The sequence below is a fragment of the Biomphalaria glabrata genome, chromosome 17 (genome assembly GCF_947242115.1).
Source record: "Biomphalaria glabrata chromosome 17, xgBioGlab47.1, whole genome shotgun sequence".
Classification (NCBI taxonomy): Eukaryota; Metazoa; Mollusca; class Gastropoda; family Planorbidae; genus Biomphalaria; species Biomphalaria glabrata.
The window spans coordinates 13,687,683-13,712,006 of NC_074727.1; the positions used below are offsets into that span (position 1 = coordinate 13,687,683).

A 24,324-nucleotide genomic window follows, 5' to 3' on the forward strand; every position below is an offset into this window, starting at 1 on the left:
AAGCGAATATGTTACACAATACAAAAGATTAGATAGTCTCCAAGTAATAAATTTTGAAGTTAGATATCATAGTCACTTATTTGACCCCCCTCCTCAGTCTCACGGTAGGTCTTTTACTATTGGATAAGTTAGGCATCTTTTGATTGACAGATGTTGATGTATCGAGTCTATAAAGAGTAATCGATGTCGTTATGCCTGATATCATCTAACTATCACTCTAATAACAAGTATCGCCTGACCAAAGTAGTTAGACTCACTCGGGAATATCCGTCAAGCACTAATGAAAAAGAAAGACTAACTTTCATCAAGACTCGAGCCAAACCATTACGTTTCGGTAGCTAAGAACGTTACAACTCGGCCATCAAATACTATTCCCTAAAGCAGCGGTTTCACAGACTGTTCCATAAAGGAACACTTCTCACATTATGAACATTTAACGGAACACTTTGCTCATTTTTTTTTAGAGAGATTAATTCACGTTGTGGCCTACTATTTAATTATTGCAGTAGATCGTGGAACACCTATTGAGGCCTCGCGGAACACTAGGGTTCCGCAGACCACAGTTTATGAAACACTGCCCAGGAGCAAGGTTGTATGAAATTAGCCATAGCGACTCCATTAGATTTGAACTGGATACAATCACGTTAAACAAGATCAACTCATTACACTGATTAACTTACTCTGTCCTATGCCAAATTGACTTGGAGGTCAAAAATAGTTCTGACATTTTTTAGCTTTGAATTTTTATTTTACTCAAACTTCTCTTTTCAAATGAGGCTTGGTTAAATTTGGGATTTGACTTGAGATTTGAGACCTGACTTGAGACCTGACTTGAGACCTGACTTGAAACTTGAGACTTGAGTTGAGACTTGACCTGAGACTTGACTTAAGACCTGGCTTGAGACCTGACTTGAGACTTGACTTGAGACCTGACTTGAGACTTGACTTGAGACTTGACTTGAGACCTGACTTGAGACTTGAGACTTGACTTGAGACTTGACTTGACTTGAGACTTGACTTGAAACTTGACTTGAGACTGGAGATGTATTTGCTGAGCGTCCAAAAGCAACACGGAAACCTTCTCCCGGATCACGTGACCCTGCACATGTCCACTCAAAAAAAAACAAAAAAAAACAACAAAAAAAAAACCTTTATTAGAGCACATTGCACTGAACATGCTTTAACATGAGAGATGCGCAATACAAATGAAAATCTAAACCGAAACAGATCGTCTGCTACATTTGTTCGCGACATCTCCACGGTAAAAATGTCAAGATAAAATAACAAATAACTGTGTTAGTTTTAAGAAACTGCTTTTGATATCAGTTACGAGATCCCTCCCCCCCCCTCGAGTTTATTGTAAGGCATAATATAAATCTGCCTCTACATTATCGATTCCACGTTAGCCTCGTTTTGAGTCGAAGTGGTTGTAGCGTGCACATGGTGCATTTCAACATCCAATTTATAGCCTCGTTCACGACATTACAAAAAAAAAAGCAATTAATTAATTGGATCATACAATGAACGTTTTAGAATGAACAAATGTTAATCTATTTACATTGTTCAATAAACTGAACCCCGAGATGGCCACCTGAACCCAGGGGCTGTATAGTTTACTCCTCGCTTAATTGCGCTGCCATTAAAGTCGTCTGCTCGGTGTAATAGCGTCTGGCATTCCCGCCATTTGATCCTGCGCTTCCAAGAGTGAGTACAGTTTTGATATTACCTCCCTTTCTCGACCCTTCTACCTCTTTTTCTTTTCCACCTTGAATTTATTTCTTTTTTTTTTTTTTTTATTTTGGAGTACATTGTATATCAAAATGGATTGGATCCACTCTCCTCTCGCATGCTTACGCAAGGGACGTGTTTTTGAGCTTCTGAGCAAGTGTGTGTCTCAGTGTGTGTGTGTGTCTTAGTGTGTGTGTGTTTAGAATGAGTTGAGTAGGGAGGAGGATACAAGTTGGAGGAAGAAGGTATTTGCATCTATGACCTGAATCAGATATTCAACTGGTTCAGGGACTAGAGATAAATTGTTGTTTTTTTTTGTTGTTTTTTGTTAGTTGTCTTTTTCTTTCACCGCGGTTAAGTCAATGACCTTTCCCCCCTTTGTTACGTCATGGTGGCTGTTATCAAGACACGATGTGAGAACGAGACTCGTGTAGAAGTAAGACACTTTGCCATGTAAATAAGTATCACAGACTATCTTTGCTCAATGTACCACCTCTATACAGATAGTCACTACATCCAAGGACGTCGATATTGAAACGTAGGGGTTTCGGCAAAGGCGATGAATGGCTGTTCCTTATTAAGTTGAAGGCGATGAATGGCTGTTCCTTATTAAGTTGAAGGCGATGAATGGCTGTTCCTTATTAAGTTGAAGGCGATGAATGGCTGTTCCTTATTAAGTTGAAGGCGATGAATGGCTGTTCCTTATTAAGTTGAAGGCGATGAATGGCTGTTCCTTATTAAGTTGAAGGCGATGAATGGCTGTTCCTTATTAAGTTGAAGGCGATGAATGGCTGTTCCTTATTAAGTTGAAGGCGATGAATGGCTGTTCCTTATTAAGTTGAAGGCGATGAATGGCTGTTCCTTATTAAGTTGAAGGCGATGAATGGCTGTTCCTTATTAAGTTGAAGGCGATGAATGGCTGTTCCTTATTAAGTTGAAGGCGATGAATGGCTGTTCCTTATTAAGTTGAAGGCGATGAATGGCTGTTCCTTATTAAGTTGAAGGCGATGAATGGCTGTTCCTTATTAAGTTGAAGGCGATGAATGGCTGTTCCTTATTAAGTTGAAGGCGATGAATGGCTGTTCCTTATTAAGTTGAAGGCGATGAATGGCTGTTCCTTATTAAGTTGAAGGCGATGAATGGCTGTTCCTTATTAAGTTGAAGGCGATGAATGGCTGTTCCTTATTAAGTTGAAGGCGATGAATGGCTGTTCCTTATTAAGTTGAAGGCGATGAATGGCTGTTCCTTATTAAGTTGAAGGCGATGAATGGCTGTTCCTTATTAAGTTGAAGGCGATGAATGGCTGTTCCTTATTAAGTTGAAGGCGATGAATGGCTGTTCCTTATTAAGTTGAAGGCGATGAATGGCTGTTCCTTATTAAGTTGAAGGCGATGAATGGCTGTTCCTTATTAAGTTGAAGGCGATGAATGGCTGTTCCTTATTAAGTTGAAGGCGATGAATGGCTGTTCCTTATTAAGTTGAAGGCGATGAATGGCTGTTCCTTATTAAGTTGAAGGCGATGAATGGCTGTTCCTTATTAAGTTGAAGGCGATGAATGGCTGTTCCTTATTAAGTTGAAGGCGATGAATGGCTGTTCCTTATTAAGTTGAAGGCGATGAATGGCTGTTCCTTATTAAGTTGAAGGCGATGAATGGCTGTTCCTTATTAAGTTGAAGGCGATGAATGGCTGTTCCTTATTAAGTTGAAGGCGATGAATGGCTGTTCCTTATTAAGTTGAAGGCGATGAATGGCTGTTCCTTATTAAGTTGAAGGCGATGAATGGCTGTTCCTTATTAAGTTGAAGGTGATGAATGGCTGTTCCTTATTAAGTTGAAGGCGATGAATGGCTGTTCCTTATTAAGTTGAAGGCGATGAATGGCTGTTCCTTATTAAGTTGAAGGCGATGAATGGCTGTTCCTTATTAAGTTGAAGGCGATGAATGGCTGTTCCTTATTAAGTTGAAGGCGATGAATGGCTGTTCCTTATTAAGTTGAAGGCGATGAATGGCTGTTCCTTATTAAGTTGAAGGTGATGAATGGCTGTTCCTTAGGAAGTTGAAGGCGATGAATGGCTGTTCCTTATTAAGTTGAAGGTGATGAATGGCTGTTCCTTAGGAAGTTGAAGGCGATGAATGGCTGTTCCTTATTAAGTTGAAGGCGATGAATGGCTGTTCCTTAGGAAGTTGAAGGCGATGAATGGCTGTTCCTTATTAAGTTGAAGGCGATGAATGGCTGTTCCTTAGGAAGTTGAAGGCGATGAATGGCTGTTCCTTAGGAAGTTGAAGGCGATGAATGGCTGTTCCTTATTAAGTTGAAGGCGATGAATGGCTGTTCCTTATTAAGTTGAAGGCGATGAATGGCTGTTCCTTATTAAGTTGAAGGCGATGAATGGCTGTTCCTTATTAAGTTGAAGGTGATGAATGGCTGTTCCTTAGGAAGTTGAAGGCGATGAATGGCTGTTCCTTATTAAGTTGAAGGTGATGAATGGCTGTTCCTTAGGAAGTTGAAGGCGATGAATGGCTGTTCCTTAGGAAGTTGAAGGTGATGAATGGCTGTTCCTTTGAAGGCGCGCTGGGTATTGCACATCTTGGGGATGTACCCGAGTTTACTTCGGGGGGAGGGGGGGAGACAGAGGGCTAGAATTACGTTTAGGTTACACACGCTTTAGCTTAGGGCCACCACTTTCTCGAGGGGCCTCAAAAATGTGTCCAAGTGAGTTTGATATGAACAATTAAAGTAATATGACATACGTTCACTATCTAACCACTTGTATATCAGTTGAACCCTCTAGGTCACTGAAGTTCATATTTGGCCTTGACATTTAATATCTGGACTTATAGAAGGTCCTATACCTCAAATAGCGTAGGGCTTTATTAAGTCTGACTCCAGTCCTGGTGGGACACTCCCGTGGATCGATCATAGATAGCCATGAAATATATATGAAGTCCTACTGGACTAGACTGTGTGGAGATCCAAAAACAGTTCGACTTAAACAATGTGCTAGTTCGACCTAAACAATGTCCTAATTTATTTGTCATTGTCGTGAAAACATACGCTAAAACTTTCGATTCTTTTTGTGACACTGCCAGGGACGAAAGTCGTAAAGGGGAAGAAAAATGTGTCTTTTTAGCAGTCGAGCAATTATTATTTAGAGTTGTTCGCTGGGTCTAATAACACTGGGCCTAGAAACACTGGGTCTAATAACACTGGGCCTAGAAACACTGGGTCTAATAACACAGGGCCCACAAACACTGGGTCTAATAACACTGGGTCGAATAACACTGGGCCTAGAAACACTGGGTCTAATAACACAGGGCCCACAAACACTGGGTCTAATAACATTGGGTCTAATAGCACTGGGCCTAGAAACACTGGGTCTAATAACACAGGGCCCACAAACACTGGGCCTACAAACACTGGGTCTAATAACATTGGGTCTAATAGCACTGGGCCTAGAAACACTGGGTCTAATAACACTGGGTCGAATAACATTGGGTCTAATAACTCTGGGTCTAGTAACTCTGGTTCTAATCACACTGGGTCTAATAACACTGGGTCTAATAACACTGGGTCTAATAACACTGGGTCTAGGAGTGAGAGAGGGCTATAAAGAGGAAGGAAGCAGTACAAGAGTGAGTGGGAGTGAAGAAAGTGTTGTGTTGCAGTTTTATCTTCTTCTTATCATTGTTAGTACAGCCGGACATTCTAGACTTGTGACCATCGTCAAAAAATAGCCGAAAGTTTCTTTTATAAACAATACACATTCTCCACTATAACAAGAATATATATAACTTTCACTACGGAGCGTGGGTTAATTAAACTGTATTTTAAAAAATTAAGAGTGTAAGAATAATATAGACAACATAAAGGAATGGACGGGGCGACCTTTGAAGGAGGTCCTATCCAAGGCACATGACAGAGAGGAATGGATAAGGATGGTCGACGGATCTTGCGTGTTGCCCCAGCGTCCGACGACTAATGGGTAGGTGAATGTGAAGATTAAGTGTTCATTTAGTGTGTACCATGTGATTTCGTTTTGAGATCTACTAATATAATATGAGTTCCCTACCTAAAAAATAGTTTCTATCTTCTTGCATAGCCGAAATAAAATTGGTCTAGTAATTTTACTCTTCTAGACAACGCATTTGCAAGTCACTTTTTAAATGCACTCATGTATAGCAACACGGTTAGAACTCTCTCTCTCGCTCTTTCTCACACACACACACTTGTTTTCTCTCTGGCTTTCCCTCCCCCCCCCCCACCTTCTCCATTGACTTAGAATCTCTATAAGTAATATTTTCCTATTCAAAGCCTTACGATCGGTAGGACGTTATTAATCTCCAACTGAATCCCTTCACTTCGATATTGATTCCCCCCCCCTCTCTCTCTCTCCTTGGATTAGCCTCCTCGCCACGCGCTCAGTATTGAACTTGACAAGTCGTCACCTAAGGGAGAGAAATATATTAAATCAAAAATAGACTATTTTTTTTTTTAAATAAGATTGTATGTGTCTGAGAAACTATTGAATTCCTACCACTTGACTGTCCTGTTAGTATTCAGTATTCTAACGTACTGCTAGAAGAGGAGTACGGGACCTTGTTATTCTGTGTTCTTTCTGAAGCAGATGAAAGAAAGGTAGGTTTCAAATAGTTGTTCATACTTACTATTCTGTCTATGGGTTGATATTTTGGTAGTAGCGCCGGCTCGAGGTACTGGGCAGCGCATGCACTTGCTCTAGGGCGCTATGTGGCGCCGTGAAACAACGTCTGTTAAAAAAAAATTAAAAAAGACTTTCTACATAATAGGGCGTTGAAGTTGAGCTAGGGGCGCCGGCAGACGGAGTGCTTACCACTCTGTTGTGTATTTATTCTGCGAGTATGTATGCCGCCATGTATGCAATGTTGTCAATCACTGTTCGATTGTATGCGCTCTGGACTGATGTCTCGATGATCCCGGGTTCCAAGCCTGCCCGCCGCTATCCACCGCCATCCTGCGCGAGGTTTGGTCTAGGGCAGAGGTTCTCAACCTTTTATGCTCGGAGACCCCTTTTATAATCCCCCACTCTGCCGCGACCCCCCTCCCCGCACACACACACAGCAATAGATGAGTAGTCAATAACAATGCATATTTTGGATCGTCTTAGGCGACCCCTGGCAAATCGTCAATCGACCCACAAGGGGCTCACGACCCACAGGTTGAGAACCCCTGGTCTAGGGTGTAACAATCTTTAATTCTGGAGGAACATCTGAAACATTTAAAAACAAACAACTCATTTGGATTTAAGTATGTTTCATGTTCGTTAAAAAAAATGCAAAGAAATAAAAATAAACACTTTAAAAACATATTTTAATTTCTTTGAAATTATAGTAATGTTGATACCCCTTCCAGTAAAACATCTATATCGATTGTTTCACTCTTAATAACAAATGACTGTTTGATTTTTAAAAAAATCCCCCCCCCCTTCAGAAAAGAACTTTGTTAAACGAACCTTAAACTCCATATATATTATCATAGCCATTAAGATATAGACTTAAAGGACGATGCGTAAAACGTTCCTGAACATAAATTTATTAAACTGTTAAATGAATGCTGCCTATATGCGGAAACACCCGAAGACGTCTAGTCCGTTCAAGATAAATATGTTCTCGTTCTCTAGCCAAAGTTACATTTTCTTTCTTTTTTTTTTTTTTTTGGTACTTTGAAAAACTTATAACGGAGGGGCCAACGAGCTTGTCATTCTTTTCTCAACGATAAAGGCACATCTCAAATTTCTAGGAAAATCGTTAGAGCCGTTTTCGAGACCAATGTCGAGGTTCCACCCAGAAGGTTCTTGTTTTTTTTTTTTTGGGGGGGGGGGAGAGGGATTTTCGCACTTTATAACTCCGCCCTTCAATCGTGGCGCTATAAATGTTCCCTTCTAAACGTATGCACATCTTTTTCATCTGGTTTTATTCTGTTTCACTCTTCAATACGTTTTAATATCATTGATTTCTCTCTCTCTTTCTCTCCTCTATCTCCCTCTCTTTCTCTCCCTCTCACCAATATCTAAGGATTAAAAAATAGTTTTCAAATACAAAAGAGGTGATTCTCTTCTATGTCGCCTTCACCTACCCCTTATGTCTGTTGGCGCGTCTGGGCACCACCCATACGCTGTGTCGTCCATACTTTGATTCTGTCCTCCCGTCGCTTTCCCTGTCTGCCTGTTCTTCTTTTTTCCTGGTACTGTTCCTTTGCAAAAATGCTTTTGCGAGCCCTTAGGACATCGATATATGGCCATAGAGTTTATATGGCATTTATGTTATACATCCACGAAAACAATTTATTTAAAGGCATCTGGAAGTACCAAAGATCATTCATCTTTTTTTAACTGTTTAAAGATACGACTACTTAATATAAAATGACTGAAAATGGCTAAGTCATTGTTGTGAATATATCCTAGATCTAGATCTATATTTGGCTATGTCCAGAATGGCACGATTTGTTTGTTTACGATAAAATTGGGAAAAAATTGTACCGCGTCGGCCGCACCACGTGGGGCGCTCGTTTAGTTAATTCGCTCGACATCTGGCCAGTAGTTTAATACAGACTCTATGTTCAAACACACACACACACGTTGTGATTTTTTTTTTAAAGTTTATAATTGTGTAATGCACTACGAGAGGACATTTTGTTTATATTTGTAAGAGTTCTGTTTAATTGTACGTGTCCAGGAGAGCAGGGCAATGCAAGGTGTATGTATTTGGAGCATGTAGGTGGGGGGGGGGGGAGAGTCTGGAATGCGATTAACGACCTTTTCTTTTTATTGAAATAGTGGCATGTTCATTGCAAATTACTCCAAATTTTTTTTCTATACTATTTATCCAAGGGCAGTAAGTCTGTTCAAGGAAGAATACTACTTTTTTTTTTGTTTTTAAAGAACACATACCTGTCTTATTTGTAGCTTAGCATTCTGAGATAATACATGAGATATTCTCTGGCCAAGTGTTGGGTTTCTTTTTTTTTTTTTGTTTCTTTTATGAAATATTTCTTACCTTGCATCATTGATTTTTAAATAGGAAGACAGATTTGAGTGATAAAAGATGACATGATAATAGATGATAAAAGATGAGATGATAATAGATGATAAAAGATGAGATGATAATAGATGATAAAAGATGAGATGATAATAGATGATAAAAGATGAGATGATAATAGATGATAAAAGATGAGATGATTATAGATGATAAAAGATGAGATGATAATAGATGATAAAAGATGAGATGATTATAGATGATAAAAGATGAGATGATAATAGATGATAAAAGATGAGATGATAATAGATGATAAAAGATGAGATGATTATAGATGATAAAAGATGAGATGATTATAGATGATAAAAGATGAGATGATAATAGATGATAAAAGATGAGATGATAATAGATGATAAAAGATGAGATGATAATAGATGATAAAAGATGAGATGATAATAGATGATAAAAGATGAGATGATAGAGCAAGGAAAGGTGAACATCACCTTCGCTAAGTGGGGACGAGTTTTCTATTGGGTCAGAATAAGCATTATATTCAGAAGGAAAAACTTATAACTAACAAGAAATATGATCAGGGGCGTAGCTAGGAATTCGCCATCATATGGGCTTGACCTCTTCGGAGGCCCCTTCAATTTGCGTAATAATTAATATCTAAAGTAAAAAACACTAATTTGGGTCCCCCCTTCCTGCAATAAAACATTGTCCTTCAGAGGTCAAGATGCATACACACACACACAATGTATATAGCAGACGTTTGTAAAACTGTTGTACAAATGTTTCGGGTGTTCCAATCTTGTCCTAACCTCCCGCAGGACGACGAGGAATGGTAGCGGGCAGCGTACGAACCCGGGACCATCCAGACGACCGAGCGTGCATACCGCCTGGCCAGCCAGCCACATAGCTTCCTCGTACATACAGAATTATAGATCTTCCAGACATGAGACGTAGAAAGCTTACACTATGCCATGAAGGTCAATGATTGGTCAGTCTCAGAAAAACTAACACCAAAGCCCAGGGATAGAAGTCCGTCAAGGACGTGCTTGCCAGAGTTATAATAAAAAGCATATTTACTAACCTGATACTCTCATGCAGGCCATGCTTCCAAACAAGGCCGGTCCTAGCGATTGCGGGGCCCTATGCGAAACTAATTGCGCGGGGCCTAGTCTGGGTGGGAATAAGGATAATAAGTGAAAATTAAGATTTTGTATTAGAAAATAAATTCGACTTTGCATTTTATTCATTCTTTACTAAGAACAAAATTGCGATCAAATTAATTTTACTTTACCAATCTTGCAACCTATGGCATATTTATATGCCAGTGACAATAAAAGTAAATAAGGTATTGGAACTTCCGGTTAAGGGGAAAATTCGTCCGATAATAACATTTTATTACATGAAAGCTGACAATGTCTTTTTTTTTTATCGCGCGTAGGATTGGCGTTTTCCGCAATGAATGACACCCACAAATGATAATTTTGTCTATTTTTCAGGAGATTTTTTTAATAAGTGCATGTTATTTCCAGGAATTTTTCGTATATATTTTGCAATTAATAATTACACATAAAATTAGTGAGGGGCCTATGAAAGAGCGGGGCCTACTGCGACCGCATAGGTTGCAGTGGCCTAAGACCGGCCCTGCTTCCAAATCAGACGAATCCCACGTTATGATGGGGCTCCTCCTTTGGCCTCCAATGGTAATAACAATGGTAGACAAGTATCAAATGAAAAAAAAAAATAGTATCATAGTCCAGATGTTTTCAAAGCACCCTTGAGAAGAACCAAAAACAAACAACGTCGCCCTAGGAGCCTGCCTTCAAGGACAGAGCTATCCTTGCACCTTGTGTGAGCACTCATACTAGATTCACAAAAACACCAGGCCGCCCTCAGAAGAGCGAAGGATAAATGACAGCAGAGCAGACTCCTCTACACATGCCAGCTGCTGAAGTATGACCATAAAGCAGTCGGAAGTCCGGTGCTCAAATAGTGCCCACACGCGCCGTCGCAAAGCATTGTCACATGACCCAGAAGCACCCTGGTCTGAGGGACATGCTAATTGTAGTGAACGATGGACAAACGCTCAGCACACCTTGTCATCTGATGTAGTGTTTGGCGTACTGTTTGTGGCGATTTTTTTGAAAACTCGTGTGAGTCTGTATAGTATGCGTATACTAATGTTAAATGTTAGCAAAAATGTTATGTCCTTGGTAATCTTTTTTTTCCCCTCAAGTAGACTACCATGAAAAGATAATCGGTCATTTATGACATACTTAATTACTCCCCCTTGTGTTTTAATGGCGTACACACACACACACACGTAACTTCCGGGCATGTAATTTTTTTTCTATTGTTTTTACCATGCGAGACGAATCGATTGGTTAAATACCTATCTAAGTAATGTATTACAGAAGTCATTCATATTCATTATTATGGCGACGTAGAGTATATACAGGAGGGGGGGGCTCGTGGATTTTTTAGTTATGAGAGGTAGGCAGTATGTGTGTGTGTGTGTGAATATTTTTGTAACAATCGTCCTTTTTTTTTTTAAAGTTTTTCCCAAAACAAAAAGAAACAAATTGATTAGTTTCTAATGTTGGCTCCTGTCCTTTGACCCCTCCGCTCCCTCTCCATCTTTATCCCTATCGCTATTTTCTTAATTTCTCCGAATTTTGTCACACAATGTATGCAACAACAACAACAACACACACACACACAGCATTAACTTTTTTTCTTTCCCTGAACCTGGAAGTTTAACTTACACTTGAATTTCTTGCTCACTTTATTCAAATCTTGATTTCCTTGACCTTGATTTCCTTGACCTTGAGTTTCTTGACCTTTGTTCTTCTCTTACGTGTCCTCAGTAGCTAGTGAATTCTAAATTAAATTTAAAACTATCCCACCAGTAAATCTTTATAACCACCGCCCACACATCCACACAGGAAGGCCTGAATGCTGACCTGCAACGTCACAACCAGTGGGCAGTTAAGACCTATAGCTCGTCTCGACCTGTCTCCACTGCCTACAGGTTGCGACGGTGCATGTCAGGGTTCAGGCCGAATGGTCTCGGTCTGTCTGGTCCAGTGTTCGAGCCGGCCATCCCCCGTCGTCTAGTCACGACCAATCTTTATACAAGACATCAACACTGACCTGCGACGTCGCAAACCTGCGGGACGTTAAGAGCAATAGCTCGTTGCCACGTCACAGGCCCGACGTCACTTACAGTGAGGTGGCAACGCATCATTGGTCTAGACTTCCCACAGGTTGCCACGTCATAGGTCAGTGTTCAGGCCCTCCCTAACGATTGGTCTCGGTCTGTCTGTTTTGTATGCGCACAGGACATATGGTCACGTGATCGAACCCTCCTTTGCACCATTCCTCGCCGTCTAGCTCGAGATTTGAACTATTACTTAATTATCTCCACCGCTGATGGAACGTCCTCTGCCAACTCACACCCTGCACATTTATCTCACAAATCACTTTTAACGAATTTCATTTTTTTGTTCTTTCTTCCGAAACACTTTCAGCTAGTATCCAATTTTCTTTGACCTGTGTCACATCTCCCCTGGCAGAAGACCTTTGATGGTAAGCAATTACAAGAGTGCCGAGAGACGGCGACTTACTTCCTCTAGATGTTTTACATTATGCGCTTTGCATGCTACGAGTTCTTATAAGTGCGAGGGCGTGGATGACCTTTTTTTATGTCACGCTGGGAGGTCAAACATAGTAAAGATAAAGTTGTGTCTAGTCCTTTCCTTGTAAACAATTGTCCAGGGATAAGAGCATTGGGATAGACTCTTAGTGCTGGCCCCTTCGCCAGGGAGGGGGGGGGGGAGAGTGAGACAAAAAAGATCTAGGCTGGAGCCCAACATAAATAAATGGTGGGGAGGGGGGGGGGTCTTCAGGCTTTTTAAAGCATCTTTTATACGTGTTTGGAGGCGCGGTGGCTGAGCGGTAAAGCGCTTGGCTTCGGAACCGGTGGTCCCGGATTCGAATCCTGGTGAAGACTGGGATTTTTAATTTCATGATGTCTAGGCGCGTCTGAGTCTACCCAGCTCTAAAGGGTACCTGACATTAGTTTGGGAAAAGTTGTAAAGGCGGTTGTTCGTTGTGCTGGCCACATGACACCCTCGTTAACCGTAGGCCACAGAAACAGATGACCTTTACATCATCTGCGCTATAGACCACAAGGTCTGAAATGGGGATTTTACTTACTTTACTTTTATTATACGTGTTTAAAGGGTTTAGGCAAATGGGGGAAGACAGAGATCTCCATTTGTACCCAGTTGCCCAAATATTTGAGGGCATTGGGCATGGCAAGTGGTCTCAGGTCAGTTAGGTCCCTGTGTTACAGCAGCTAAATATAGAACTCGGTGTTGGTCTTGATAACATCCTGGAAATATGGCGATCCGGGTTTTTAAGAATACTGATAAATGGAGTTTTACGGCACTAACTTAAGGGGAGGGGGGAAATTTAGAAGGATTAAATTCCTTAGAAACACACCTCCACCCCCCTTCCCGTTCTGATCGTGACGAAACGCTTTACGTCAATATCACGTGATCCGCAATATACTAAAATTAGAAAGGCAGTAGAGCTCAACATTGGCCCAAAATAATAGCAATCATTGTTTTTGTGTTTAAAGACAGACAAGAGGTAGGGTGAAGAGCATCCTTGTATGCACTGGGTCCTGAAGACAAAAGATCTAGCAAATAACAATGTGTTTAAAAGCATATTAACCAGATCGATTCTTGAAACTGCGAATAGAATAACGTCGCGTGCGATCAATGATGTTTAAAAAGAGACGCACACCAGCAAAGTGTGGGTAAGAACGCGATGTTTCTTCGGTGATACGTGCAGTGAGTAGGTCTAGCACAAGCCGCCCACACCTCGAGGCGTGCTCGAGTGGGAGAAACCCTTCAAGTCTGGATGGAGGTCGTCAAAGACTTAAAGGTGTTGAATAATGTGCTACAGTTGAGTAGAATCGCAGATCAGTGTTATCACTGGGGTGGCGGGGAACGTCGTTTCACTAGTTGCATTGATATCTGAAAGGTTTGGATGACGCGAAGCCTTCAGTGCAAGTTTAGGTCTGGCCGGTTGTAAAAATTAACTTTCTCCATTTGGGCATTCCAGCTTAATAATCTAGGAACTATCTTGTCATCTGGTTGAGAAAGTTATGACATTAAGTTGTTGAGTCTCCGCTGAACCTCCAGCTGCCTGCTGCCATTAGACATGGATGAACTTCTTACTTACCAGTAGAGTTATTACATTTGTATTAAAATGTCTCCATTATGTTAATAGATGTACGAAGTATTACTCGCTCCATAAAGACACATATCTTAGAATAAACTTACAAAAACAACAACAACAAAGCTTATATTTGTATGTAATTGTATCTATTATTTTTAATTAAGAAAAAAAAAGGGGGGGGGGGGTTGGGAATTAGTAGAGAATGTTACCGTGAATGCTTTTATAATAATAAAATGATAGTTAAAAAAAAAAAGTTGCACGACTTCAATTCGAACTCGAGGGCTTAGGCCAACACACTTACCAACGTGCCAGTGAGGTGCTTATTAAAATTAGTAGAATTTATCGTTATCTATTGTTCGGTTCAAACTTTAAAGTGACAAATATAAAGGGACTAATTCAATTTTTACCACCACATCAGACAAATACAATTTCTTTCTTAACTGCACGTATTTCAAAACCAAAATAAATAAATAAATAAATTATGAAAAGTTAATTCACTAATTGGTTCAATTTTTGTTTATTGATACTCATTTTCTCTGCTACAATAAATAATTGTGCAAAGTTTCAGCTTGATCCGAGAATGGGTGTGAGAGAAATGACCTGTTGAAACGTTTTACCGGACAGACAGACAGACAGACAAAATGAGTTGACATAAGCTTTGTAAAAATCTATAACTGTCTTAGTTCGACCAGTAGAAATCTACTGTAGATACTCTGACCACCTTCAACTACGCTCTTTAAACTGACCGCCAACAGCGACTCGTTGATGTCAGCATACCAAAAGCTTCTTGCTTATATGCCCGAGATGTGTCTGAGATGTGTCTGAGATGTCTTCACATCATTCTGATCCTTCATTTGATTTTTATGTCCTACAGTTATTCACCCTTCGAAGCTCGCTTTGAGTCGTAGGCCGTTGAAGATTAATTGGTATAAAATGTACAACACTAAACGAGCAGAGGATATTCCCCCAAGTTTTCCAAAGATATTTTCCAATCTTACAGAAAATACATTATTATCATTAGTGCTGTTTGGCTTCTCCTTACAACTGTGTGAGAAGCTAGCCTGGCTGGCTCTGCAACATCTACACTTTTTTTCGACCCGATACCCAAGTCTCAATCAGCTGTCTTTACGGTAACGTAGTTTTTTTGTTGTTTTTTTTAGGGTAAGAGAAGTGCACTAGCTCCATCGATTCACCGCCCCTTTTTTTTTTTAAACCCTAACGTAACGGCCAGCCACTATCTCATTAGAGAGCAATACATCTACCCCTCTGATGGAATCTAAATAGTTATCTCCCCTCCCCTTTTTTTCTCTTTCTCTCTCTTTCTCCTGAATTGTGCAATTTCTTGCTACCGGCCGGAAAACTGTTTCTTGTTCGTGCTCCCCACCTTCCTCCCTCCCTCTTTCATTTATTTCCTCCTCTTTCTGACCGTAGCCCCGGTCCAGGCTATTTTCGGTCAAGCATTCGGCTCTAGCATTAAATCATGGCTTTGGCGGTTCCCATGGGAGTCCTCTCGGAATTGAACGTGGGGTGGACCACTTGGTGGGGTGGGGAGCGGATAAGTTTAGCTGGGAGTCGAGGTGGACACTCTCAGGACTGAGAACTGACCAAGATGCGATCGAGAAAACAACCAAATCACTTGCGGTCACAAGGGCTAGTGTTAGACTCGTAAGGAATCTTACTCAAAGGTCCGCTAGCTCTACCGATTGTTTCGCATTTGTTTGAAAGAGAGATACATAGCATGACGTAGAGCCTGGGCTGCCTTGTTTGGCCTCCAGCTCGCGTTGCGGAAATGCTTAATGACAGAACAAAAAATATGGTGTCACTGTTTTATGTTGTAAAATGTTTTATCAAATGGTTGACATGTTTCGGATGTTGCTTCAGAGTTGAATCTATTTCTTAATCCAAACCTCCCGCAGGACGACGGGGGAAGGCAGCCGGCAGGGTTTGAACTTAGGACCAAGGAGGCGATTTAACAGCAGTCCAGCGCGCATACCACACGACCTAACAAGAATAGAAGAACTAAATACGAGTCAACTAATAGAGTTTGGGTTGGAGCTAAAGAGCTAAACATAAAAACATTTTTGAAAATACATTTAAAAAAAAAAACAATACCTCCATCATACAACTTATAATGAAATATTTAAAAAAAAAGATCTAGATCTACTTCTAGATCTAGCATCTAAACGTAATCTATATTAGATTTAAGTAAATAAATATAAGCAAAACTTAGATAATATATCAGTAAACTTAATTTTAATAATTTAATATTAAAATTTAATAAACAACTGGTACTTTGTTATTTTCTTGAATAATTCCAATGATATAGATCTAAGTATTAAACCTAGACTTAGAAGACGATGCGCAAAATGTTTCTGAACATAAATTTATTAAACTCTTGAATCAATAAACCTTACATTCGGAAATTTCCAAAACGATAGTCCTTTCATAAACAAATGTTGTCTCTAGATCTATTTAATTACTCAAGCCAAATTTTAAAAAAATTGTATTCTTCGAAAAATTACGAGATATTGTAAAAACGCTGGCAGTAAAATGATTCATTGAACTGTCGAAATAAAAAAAAACACAGCAAGAAAATGTTTTCTCTCACAAGTTTCTCCAAAGTTCATGGAAATAAATCTGAGTTAAAACAGAATGAAGACAGACACAAGGGAAGACACTATGACCTGAACAGCTGATAAGACCAGAAGTCTACGGATAGGTCAGACAAAAGTTCCCTCCCTACCCCTACTCTGAAATAGCCACCTTACTTGCCCAATCAGTCACCCATAAGTAAACAGTCTAAACTTCTTTTATACATTTTGAGGGAGGGGGGGGGGAGGTACGACTTATCGCCCTTGCACTTTTTTTGCTGTTGATCGAGTGTTTGTTAATGAGAAAATGTAATGCCTCCCGATTAGATAATTGGCAGTGTGACCCCTGTCTGGACATGGCTGGACGTAAGTTGAACTGACCGGACGCAAAGGCCTCGGAGATGTTCCCTTACCCGAAGCGATATCCTTTGAGGAATTCCTTCTTGACCCTGGCCATAATGGTCAGTAGAGGTCTGTGGTCTGACCTATGTAATCGCGGCGGTGTTGGTTCTGTGCGCGCCGTTCGTGATGAGAATAGCCAACCCTTCAGAGGACGGGATGGACTAGTAAATCATTTTCTAGATCACTTGGTTTCATAATCAATTATCGAATTCAATAACACGATTTAAATGAAATATTTTATAAGATCAATAACGAATAACTATTTTTCCTCTCCCCCTCCCTCTCTCTCTCCCCCCCCCTCTTCCCTCTCTCTCTCTCTCCCTCTCTTTCTCTCTCCCTCTCCCTCCCTCTCTCTCTCTCTCTCTCTCTCCCTCTCTTTCTCTCTCTCTCTCCCTCTCTCTCTCTCTCCCTCTCTCTCTCTCTCTTCGTGTTCTATTTAGTTTCTTTTGTTAGTTTTTGAAATCATTCAATGCGGTACGTCAAAGCTTTTGTTGCAAATGATTATAATGCGTAATGGACTAGGGAGAAGAGAGAGATGTGGGGTTGTGAACGATAGGCCACTCTAAGGGAAGGACACCAGATATGTCCACTTTCCAGTGGACAAATATTTATCTGGTAACATCAGTGCCGGCCTTATGCGTAGGCAAACTATGCAGCCCCCTAGGGCATCGTGATATTTTTTTTTAGAAGAACTAGCGAAGCTTGTCCTCCATCTTATTGTTGGAGTACACTAGGAATTAAATAAATTGTGTCATTTTCTTTTTGACGCTGTTTAATTTTGTATTACCAAGCTTATATTAACTTAATCTGTCTGTCTGTCTGGTAAAAAGTGTGTGTGTGTACACTATTTCTCGCACGCCCATTCTCAGATCAAGCTGAAACTTCGCATAATTATTCATTGACATAGACAAGACATGAATCAATAAAAAAAAAGTAACCAATCAGACAATTAATTACTGGTAATTCGTTATTTTGTATGATAGCAACAAGGGAAACTAATACTTCAGTATTCACACATATGGCTTAATTTGTTGCGTTTATTCCCCTTAAATAATTGTTAACGCTATATCTCCCTCATGTATTCTCCGATCAAGTTGATACTTTACACAATTATTTATTGTATCTAACAAAACACGAATCAATAAACAAAAAATACTTAATTAGTAAATTAAGTATTGGTAATTATTTGTTTGATATTCAATAAGTGAAATAACTTGTACATTGTTGGTAGATATAGTTTTAAGGACGGAGTACTTCCCCTTAAGTTAAGCTTTTTTTTTTTAAAGACTTTTTTTTTATTTTGCTTATTTTTCTTTTTATTTAGGGCCACCAAATTCACTTCGCTTAGGGCCTCCAATTATCTGAGGCCGGCCTTGGGTACGTTTGAAACCATGCAGAGGTGAAGTAATATCCAACCGATGTTATAGTAAATTATTATATAACGAAATACAATAATAACTCGACAGTAACATTTATGCAATAATTTAGATCAAAGTATAATTTATTTCTGTCGTTAGGCGACGATGCTGTTCTTTCGGAAACACCATGTCTTTCAAATTACTATATACTGTCACATATCTCTCTCTACATTGATTCTTAAGCCACTAGTAGTCACAACAGACACAATGACCGCCTTAGAGAACTTGACATCTACCAGTCCAACTTGCGCGCAACTTTGAACAGTAGGAGACATCTCATTAACAATGAACAAACGCATCACCGAGACACTGGACACTCTCACGGAGCTTGATATTGGACTTGAGTGACCGTTCCTATTCATTATTGTATCGCTCGTAATACGCTGGGAGACCAATCTTTAAGAAGGCCTGAACACTGACTTGCGGAACTTAGGACCATTGTGTCGACTGTTGGGAGCGCAATACTTCTCGGTCTGGGGCAACATTCGTTTGAAAAGAAAACATAACTCGACATCAGCTTAGATGAAGCTCTATAGTCATTAGCAAAGGTCAAAGTTCAAAGGCTAGAGAGGGTTTTCCTCTTCACTATCGTTCTATTGGATCACACAAATAAGTTAATGAAAATCAAACGTGGACGAACAAACAAAAATGCGCTTAAAAAATAGTTTGAGGTCCGTGAAGCTAATTTCTTTAGAACCCTCGCCTCTTACTATGTGTGAAAGAACGATTATTGAATAGAGTTGTCACAGACAACACTGACAAGTCTCTGGGTTAAGCTTCGGCTTATTTCTCGTGTTTGAGCGCCATGGTCAACTATGACTCTGGCTACTTGGGTCTTAGTATCGGCTGGGGAGAGTTCATTCCCTCCACTGGTTGTGACCAGTGGATTTGTCAATGGCGCTTGTTGGGTGGACATGCTTTATGCATGTGGACAGAACAGTGGATAGTTACGAATTTCATTATAGCCCTCAGCGGAAGATACTTAATTTTATTCTCTCTCGCTCTCTCTCTGTCTCGTTTATCTCCCGCTTCGTCCTTCTTTGCTCACATAAACCCAGCACGTAGACACGAATCCTCGGCCATTAAATGACTCGCTGGTTTCGCTTCCTGTGATTTCATGAAAATGAAGGTCGCTGAGATTTTCATTTCTGGGAATGTATGTCGAGGGTTAGCATCGCCCGTGTGCCTGGTCGAGTGATTATCTCTACTCACGGCCGTGGCTGTATCCCTCAAACCTGTAGTTACCCGCACTGTGGCCGTCATGGTGGCGTTACAGAGAGGAGGGCACTCCCGTTTCCCCTAAGTCCTTATTGTGTGTGAGAGGGGAGGGAGGGAGAAGGTAACCAGTGGTCAGGTATTTTGTTTAAGTACGTGCTGGCAGGGTTTGTAATTTCATAATGTGTCTTTTCACTGTGAGGGTCTAGTTTACATTTGGAGGCAGTAAGTTGACCGTACCTGTAGGCCTTCTTGAATGAAAAATTAACATATTTTTTTAAATAACAAAATCGCTTTTTTTTCTAAAGAGACCTCTCCTCCCTTTTTTACAAAGAATATTTCAACTCACTCTGTCTATCTGTCTGTCTGTCTGTCTGGTAAAAAAATTCAACATGAATTTTGTCCCATTTTCCATTCTCGGATCAAGTTAAAATTCTGCACAATTATTTATTGAACCTGACAAGACATGAATAAATCAAAACAAAAATTAAACAATTAGCTAATAAATTTTTGTAATTAATTATTTTGTTTGATTTCGAAATAAAGGGAATACAGGCAAGTTAATGAGAGATGTGGATATCTATATATATGGATTTGTTCTCCTTATTCCGTTTCGACACGTTCTATCTCCCACTTCCTATTCTCGGATCCAGCTGAAATTTTAACATAATTATTAATAATCGATAACAATCCACGAAACAATCCAAAAATTAACCAATTAGTTAATTATTTAGTAGGCCCTACTAGTTAATTATTTTATTTATTTAGCAGAAAAGGATCTAAACCTTGTAATTTTCAGATAAATGGTAGTAATTAACGTTATTTCCCTTTAGATAAGCTTTGGTTTTAAAAAAGTATTCTTTTTTTTTTATTGCTTGTTTTCCATGTATTTCTATTTGTGTCTTATCTAAATGGCTACTTTCCATTGTATTATTCTTGTAATTACTTGTACAAGACAACGAGTAGCAACAGTCATGATAAGATGTAGCAGTTATATCATGCAATGGCTGTAGCGTTCGAAAGTTCATTGCCGCGTGTTCTACTATATTATTTTGTTCGTGGGACACAATTAGCAGTTGTAAGGAAACAATAATGAACCTAATGGAAGGTGATGTCGAAGCGGGGGAAAAGGTTAAAGGTTAATGAAAACGATTATATGGTTTAAAAATGTAACCCGGGTAAGGAAATGAAAAGCTTACTGCTAAGGAGTGGTGTCCCTTGACATCGATAAATTGGATTAGTAGGTCACTGTGTGACTGTAAGCTCATCTGTCCCCTCGTGAAGATGTATATTAGTCTATAGAGCAGTTATTCCCCCCCCCCCCCCCCCCGGGGCCTAAAACCCACCCCCTCCCGGGATCAAGAAAAGAAAATTCTTTACTATCAAAGCAAACATTTCTTACCTAATTGTAGTATTGATCAGCTCTGGTTCTAATCACTTGGTCTGTTTGGTCTTCATCTACTCTTCTTTTTGTATCTCTCTTTTCAGTGCTAATCTTTCTCTCTTTCTCTCTTTCTTTCTCTCTTTCTTTCTTTCTTTCTTTCTTTCTTTCTTTCTATGCATCATATAGCCTCTCTCTATTTCTCTCTCTTTCTCTCTGTCATTCTGTCTGTCTGTCTGTCTGTCTCTCATCAAATACATATTAACTTAGAACTACCATAATGCTTTGCTATTCACAAAGTTTAAACTCAGTGCGAGATAACTTGTTTCCATTAATATGAATTATTTTTTTTCGAAGTTTATTTGAGTTAGGTCACTATTATATGCATCCTCTGTTTGGGATCCCACGACTCCAGAAAAGATTTAAAAAAAAAAACTAGAACAAATACAAAATAGAGATTTATAACAAACGAATAATCAAATTTGATTAGAGTAGCACCATTAGTAAAATCTTCAGGACAGAAGAATAAAAGTAAAGTAGCTATAACAGATAACACACTAAACCCTAACTTACAAATAGAAAAACAAGACCTTATGAAATACACAGAAAGACACAAAGATAGAGGCACATTTCATATTCCTTAACTAGAACAAATTCATACAAATGCTCTTTCTTCCCTAGTGCTATTAGAGAATGGAATGGGTTGCCTGAATTAGCATTGAAAACCAACGACTTAGCAGAGTTTAAGTCATTGATTAGCATCCATAACTAGATTGATACATGAAATGCGTAGGACGTAATTATCTTTTTTTTTTGAAGTAACGTCTATAATATATAAGATAAGTAGATGCTCCGAAGTTCTGCAGATACTCCGCAAATTACATTTTCTGTTACATGGTTGAACATGCCCATCGTGAAACGCAGAGTTTGGCTAATATCCCAGTACTCTCCTTTCTACCCGAGCCCCGGGCCAACCTATAATTTTTTCCCCTCGCTGAACCTTTCGTTGTCTAATTAGTATCTTCTTTCATGTCTCGTGACAAGCACTCCAGTACTAACCTATTCACCTAACACGAGTTGACTCACTCACTTTAATGCACGGTCCAGCCCTCAAAGGCTGTTGTCTCGTCATTAGGACAATGGAGCCAGGGGAGGACATGCATAAGAGATGTCAAACATTACATAGATCGAAATGACCAGGAATTCGGTAGGAGTCGGAGGAATACATTTTGACAAAGGGTGGCGATGAGGGACTAACTAGGTATGTGCGCCCCAAGATGTAGTACACGTTGTGCCTCTCTTACACAGGGGTACTCATGCAGGGAGGGCATCCACCTTGCCTGCTCCACGCTTCCTGTCCATCGTTCGTGTTTAGTTCGTCATTACCGCTAATGGTTTTCATTGTTTTGTTTTTTCTTCTAATGTCCAAAGTACATATTTTTTAATCTTCAAACTCATCATGGTCGAAATTATTACTAAATGTTTTGAACGAGATGCTATGTTTAAATTACTTTAAGAAAAACAAAATTGAATTGTTTCGGATGTTCCTTCAGAGTTGAAGATAGTTTACTTCCTAGTCCAAACCTCCTGCAGGACTACGGGGGATGGCAGCGGCAGGGTATGAACCCGTGACCATCGAAAATTCGGAATGACAGTCCAGCGCGCTTACCGCACGACCAGGCAGCCGAATTGTTATAGGATATAGCGTATTATTATAATTCTCGCTACTTTCAAAAAAAAATAGAAGATACAGTGCAGCGTAGTTTTAGTTTACAATGTGTTGTTGGGAGCAAGGGGGACTAACATAAGCTTTTGGTTGAGTTTATCTGGGCCAGTAGTGTGCAAATACTTCTTTACATTTTGTTTTGTTTTAATTAAAACATCTTTAACCGTAGAGAGTTATCTTTTTAAGAGAAAACGTGTAGTGTCATTTTTAGTTTCAACGACTCGCGGGTACATAGGCGGCCTTAGGGAGTGGGGGCAGCTGCTGCAGGCCCGAGGGTTGAGGGTAGAAAGGGAGGGGGCGCAATAAAGAGAATCTTTTTGTCGCAGTTAGCCTATCGTACAAATATTCGTGGCCCTGATACGAGACTCACCCATATCCCCGCGCACTGCTAAGCCCCCCCCCCTTCTGGTGAGTACCATGCCATATGTGGTCAGCACAACGACCAACCAAACTTTCTATGCCCAACAGAAGTCCACGTGTGGCGTACGCGCCGAACTGTAGTCAAAATGGTCCTGGGTTCAAATCCCTTTGCGTCATGCAAGAGTTCCATAAGAGGAATGTTAAAAACATGGAACCCAAGAAATAAATGTGACAAGTTTGACGATGTATCTCTCTAAACACGATGTGTACTGCATTAGAGAGATTGACCTTATCTACACAGTTAGAATGGATAATAGTGTTATTTGACCTTAAACGAATTTAAGAAAATGCGTCTGTTTAGTGATATATAGGTGACAGAAATGTATGGAGAACTGCCTGATCTAGAAACTCATTTCATATGTAGGATTGGTTATCTAAATTTACAACATGATACAACAGTTTCTACATTCACACCGCACGGATCTACATTCACACCGCACGGTCCTACATTCACACCGCACAGATCTACATTCACACCGCACAGATCTACATTCACACCGCACAGTTCTACATTCACACCGTACCAATCAATACTTTATCCGTAACATAGCTTTCGATTATTTTAGGTCTTCTAAGATAATCTCATACACTATAATGTGCAATGTTCATCTAGTATCAAGCATGGATAAGTGGATTGGACGATGGGGCTCCAACTTGCACCTGCTATACCAAGTCTTCTATTTCATGCATTAGTAGCCTGTTAGTTTGTGTGTAGTAAAAACAATGATTATGTCGTTTTGAGTATGCATTATATATTTTTTATATGTATTTCTGCCGAAGGAACACCTACCAGCTTGATGAACGGGCACTAATATATTCCCTAACAGGCAACCTTGGCTTGTATTGAGAAACGTCACATTTCTGGGTATTATTTTAATGCAAGAAAATTGGGCACGCTGTCAATAGGAGAGAAATATTTTCTCTTTGGAATATAGACTCAATCCATTATGTAAAAATTTTAGTTAACAAGATCTCGTGATAGGCCTACAACTAGTGGTTGTATACTGGCCTAATTGTTGTGTATGGAAGTTGTTCACTCAAAACTTGGTTAGTGAAGTCTCCTTGTTTCGTATGTCATGTGACTAGCTGAACATTTGAGACATAATTTCTAGTGAAATGTAATGACTACAAACGTGTCGCTTGTAAACAATGTTCATTCACTTGAGATAAGAAAG

The 24,324-nt window shown here is 39.8% G+C and overlaps 1 protein-coding gene across 10 annotated transcripts in view; it reads left to right on the forward strand.

Moving 5' to 3' along the window:
* LOC106061566 (calmodulin-A-like) overlaps window positions 1-24,324 on the forward strand; it is a 313,065-nt gene that overhangs the window by 217,224 nt on the left and 71,517 nt on the right. Inside the window, exon 1 of one of the 10 annotated variants that reach the window (XM_056016323.1) lies at window positions 6,212-6,362. The exons of the other annotated variants lie outside the window; for them this stretch is intronic. The gene's annotated coding sequence lies outside the window, so the exon portion shown is untranslated. Of the gene's footprint in view, window positions 1-6,211; window positions 6,363-24,324 lie in introns of those variants that run through there. 10 annotated transcript variants of the gene reach the window in all.